The sequence below is a fragment of the Mustela nigripes genome, chromosome 5, assembly GCF_022355385.1.
Source record: "Mustela nigripes isolate SB6536 chromosome 5, MUSNIG.SB6536, whole genome shotgun sequence".
Classification (NCBI taxonomy): Eukaryota; Metazoa; Chordata; class Mammalia; order Carnivora; family Mustelidae; genus Mustela; species Mustela nigripes.
The window spans coordinates 107,873,512-107,878,506 of record NC_081561.1 but is presented as its reverse complement, the minus strand read 5'-3'; the positions used below and the strand labels follow the sequence as shown (position 1 = coordinate 107,878,506).

General features: G+C 38.1%; 1 pseudogene; it reads left to right on the top strand.

Annotated features, from left to right (window-relative positions):
• The first annotated feature begins 1,732 nt into the window (after positions 1-1,732).
• Positions 1,733-1,833, top strand: LOC132018860 (U6 spliceosomal RNA; annotated as a pseudogene).
• The last annotated feature ends 3,162 nt before the right edge of the window (positions 1,834-4,995 follow it).

The following is a 4,995-nucleotide window of genomic DNA, read 5'->3' as shown; positions in this document are numbered from 1 at the left end:
GCTATTAGAAAGAGAATTTTCTGTTTTATCTGCCAGCTTGCTGGAACCAGAAATTGTCAATTTTATCTTTTAACAGGCACTTCTCTTTTTGCACTAATGTTATAATGCTTTATATTCCGTTTAATTATATGATTATAATAATAAATTTAACTGAAACTAACAGACCTGTTTGTTTCACATACACAATAATTCAATTCTTTGTGAATATACAACTCCTACTGGTAGAAGCAGAAGTTTAGGGCATACTAGAAAGTGTCCTGCAAGCCAGGTGTGTTTTGAAGTCTATAAACATCAATTTAGTGTGTTTCACAGAAAGAACAGGGAATATTATAAGTCTGATAAGGGGGTTAAATGGAAAATAATAAAGCATCCATCCTAACTTTTAGGAATGGAGCAGAGGAACTGGTGAGAAATAAATCTAGAAAAATTTGTTAGTTTCATGCCTTGAAAACATGAGTCATTCTGAGGAACTTGGCCTTAATCCTTAGGAAATGGTGGAGGAGGGCACTTCAATATACAGAACTGTGGGTTTTGAATGAGAAAACATACAGGAAACAATCTGCATAAAGTTTTGCACAAATGTAAGACATTTTTTTTCTTATTTCAGTATCTATAAAAGCTTCAAACAGCCTCTAGAAGTTAATGAAGCAGTATAAGTATTCTGGTATTTAAATGGCTATAAATTCTTAAGCTACTTCAAGGTCTTTGCAGATGCTCTCCTATGGAACACTGGCTCTACTCATTCAGCCTGTGGCCCCTCAGTAATTTTCTCCATCACCCAGTGATCCTCAGTTACATCCTCTACAAAGAGGTCTCTCAGCACTTAATGATAGGGAAAGCGAGAACCCCTCTTCCAAATGTGTTCATTCTCTGTGTACCCTACCTCAACCCAAGAGCTACTGGCTGCTATCTATATTTGCCATTTTGGTTTTCTTTAGAGCTGTTTTTACCTCTTACTAATTATGACTCATTGATAGTTAATATTTCTTTAATTAAGATTTTTCTATCTGAATAACTGTGTTGTTTCCATCTCTAAACTGGACCCTGACTGGTAACACACACTGAAATTTGAGAACCAATATCCTAGAACACAGAATTATCCCAAAATTTAGAGTATTTCACCGAAAGTAGGTGAACAGTTCTAATGACTATATAAATGTTACTTGGAGCACTTGGGTGGCTCACTTGGTTAAGCATCCAACTCTTGATTTTAGTTCAAGTCATGATCATTGGATTAAGCCCCACAGCAGACTGTGCACTTCGCATGAAGTCTGCTTATCCCTCTTACTTTGTTCCTCCCCTGCACTTGTACTCACTCTCTCTCTCTCTCTCTCTCTCTCAAATAAACAAACAAAATCCTAAACAAATAAATAAATGAATATCCCTAAAAGATTGAGGGTCATAAGTACCTGAAACTTAGAGGCTCAAATAACTATTTATTCAGGGAAATTCTCATATACAGTGTACTTTTACAGCCATGTATGTAATCTGTACACGTGTACTGATACTCTTCTGACCATAAGGCCTATAAAACACTAATTAAAATTTTTTAATCCCAAGTAAATATAATTTAAGGTAAGATTAATAATCAGTGAAACTAAAAGATAATATTTATAATTACACTTAAAAGTTGTTTGCAATATGCCAAAATTCTATTTGAGTCATGAAACAAGTACAAAAGTCAGGAAAAGAAAATATATTTTTAACAGGACATTCCAAAAGGAATATCCTTGTGCTCACTTCAGCAGCACATATAATAAAATTTGAATGATACAGAGATTAGCATGGCCCCTGAGCAGAGATAACCAAATCTGTAAAGCACTGCATATTTCTCTTTTGACAAAGGTGGTATATTCAGACAATCTCATGATCTAATAAACCTTATTTTTTTAATAAAGAATATCCTTTTTCTAAAAGAAATACAAGATTTCACACATAACATATTATAGCCATTACTGTAGTGAGATAAACATTGCTAACAGCAAGAAATCCGACCTTAATTTACTTATTGAATTAAAATAAAAACACCTATTCAATCAAAGTGAACTGTCAGTGCTGTAGTTTCCATTGCTTCAATGAAACATTTCTTTTAAAAAATTAGGCTGTTGAAATGTAAGGTCCAGAAAAGAAAGTGATGATTGCACATCAAAACTGTAGGTCACAGAGTTTCAGAACTTTAGCTTTCCTTTCCAAACAAACTTCAATTATATGAATCTAAATTTTCAAAAGGCCTCTTATCAATCCCTGCTCCCCAAAAGTGGGTCAATGTAAAAATCGTTCTTGATCCAGAACCTTGAAAGAGTTTAGATTCGGGGTACATTCTTAACATCAGATTCATCAAAACACAAAAATCAGAAAGATATTCTGTCTTTTAAGGTATTTTCTGGCTAATATTGACACTTACATGAATATCCTTAGGCTTGACATTATTGAGTCTGAGACAAGTAACCAAAAAGTAAAGGTTTTCTCCTGGCAGAATCACAGCAACTTGTTCAGAGGGCTGAGTGGTCCCTGCATGTCTCAGCAGCAGACTGAAACTTCAAATTCTTCCCATCTTCTTGGTATGTAAATTAATGTTGTGAAAAGTACTACTTTCAGATTTTCATTCTTGCCTCCAGTTTCCTTTGAATTTTAGTGGCTTCGATTCTTTGTCTTCTATGCAGAAATGTCACAGCAGAATCTCAGAAGTACCCCCCCTCCTGGCGCCCCACTCCAGGCCACTGGGGTGAGGAGGGTTAGACACTGCACAGCACTTCATGAGAATCTTAAAGGACATCTTGGAGGACTTGGTGCTCAAAGGGATGCTCATCCCCAAAAGATGGAACCATCTTCACTGGCAGCTTCTGCAAGATGTAAAGGCCAGGGAAATGTGTCCCTCCAACAGAGAGAAGAAACTTATGTCTGATACTCCATGGACTAGCAACTGACAATGGCGTCCTCACTCGTGGTGCCTGTTGTTTGTTGATGTCTTTCAATCAGCTGGGCAGCCCCCTCCTTACTGCTACCTAGCCTAGGTGACATCCAAAGCTTTATTCAGTTATTTAGCAGGCATTTGTGCATTCCCTTCCAACGACAGGCACTGCATGACCTTACCCTAGCTGACAGCTTCACAGACATGCATGCAGTGATGGGAGTAGAAGGGAAGGGCTGAGAATGCTGGCTTTGAGATCAGGCAGACTCAGGGAGAAATCCCAATTCTGTTACCTACTAGCTTTGTGATCTTAAGTTTGGCATCCATAAGAAGACAATACTTGATAGCATGGTTGAAGGAACTAAATGAAATCATATACACAGGGACTGAGCATGTGTCTGGCATATCATAAGATTTCAATAAATTGTTGATATTACTTTGTTGTTATTATTATAATTATTTTTTAAATGTCCCTTCTGAGCTCCTGTCCAATATTTTCAACTGCCTATAGTTCTCTCTCCCTAGATGGCCTCTGTAAGTATATCAAATGCATATTTCTAAAACTGGACCCATTAGCATTCTCAGGAAACCCATCACTATTTTTCCTTAATCTGTCTTTATCTTTATGGACAAATGAAAATATCTTTATGGACAAAGGAAGCCACCTTTAAGTCCTGTTTCTTCTTCACTTCGATATTAAATATATCATATCATCTATTCAGTCCTTCTTAACTCATAAATGTATTCCTTTCTCCCTATTCCAACTGGCACTGCCCTTGTTTATGATTTCATTCTCTCTTTCCTGCACAGTCCCTATATCCAGCCACAGGAAATCTTCTAAAGAATCCTGAGTTCAAATATTCTATCCTGTGAGCCTATAACTACGTTAATACTTGTTGAACCATGTTCTAATTTTTTTTTAAGATTTTATTTATTTATTTGACAGACAGAGATCACAAGTAGGCAGAGAGGCAGGCAGAGAGAGAGAGAGAGAGAGGTGGAGGAAGCAGGCTCTCTTCTCTGCAGAGCAGAGAGCCCGATGCGGGACTCGATCCCAGGACCCTGAGATCATGACCTGAGCTGCAGGCAGAGGCTTTATTTAACCCACTGAGCCACCCAGGTGCCCACCATGTTCTAATTTTTTTACTCAAGAAATCCAGCCTCCCCACTGGCCTCCAGCCTCCCATCTGTGCCCTAAGTCATATGCCACTCTGCCACCAGAGTGATCATTTAAAAAAACAAATCTCAACATATCTCTTCCACTCAAAATGTGGAAAACCCTCCACTACTGAGCTCCAGCTTCACTTCTGAGCCAATCTCTCCTGCCAAATTTATATATACACACGTGTGTGTGTGTGTGTGTGTGTGTGTGTGTGTGTGTGTTATGCACTCTAGTCAAATAGGGCTGGGTTTTCCAAAGTATTGAAGACTTCCATTTGTGACCTCTACCTGGGATCCCTTCCTCAACCTGTGCCCCTATTCTGCCTTTCCTCCAACTGCCATTCATTCTTTCTCATTCTTAGAAAGTCACTTCCTCTGTGAAGACTTCTAAAACTTTTCTCCAGGGACATTTAACCAGTTTTGCTTCTGCCCTCATATGGTAAATACTCCACCATGGGCTTATTACAGAACAATTCCTCCCATGTATGACTCTCCTGCCAGACTTTGGGCGTTTATTCTACTAGACTTTGAGCTCTGCAGGGGCAAGTCAACAGTTTACTTCTTTATACTAACAACCTGTGGTTGGTCTTTGATAAACGTTTAATGTATGAAAGGATGAATGGACAGTTTAATCAGACGTGGAGGGAGGGAGCACTAAGCTCAGTTTCAGAGGGAAATGGAAAACACTCACTGGTATTTGTTTAGTGGGGAAGAAAGCAGCATCTCAAATAATAAGAATTCACAAAGGAAAGGATGGCTTTATCTTTTCTCTTACAATGAGAGGCACACTGAGAATTACAAAATTACTATTAGATATTCAAGTAGCCAAAGGCCTGTGGAGTCAAAGAGTAAAACAGAAAGGTGTCAGTGAGCACTGTGTGTAGACCCTTAGGAAAAAAAAAAAAATGGTAAGTGATAACCAG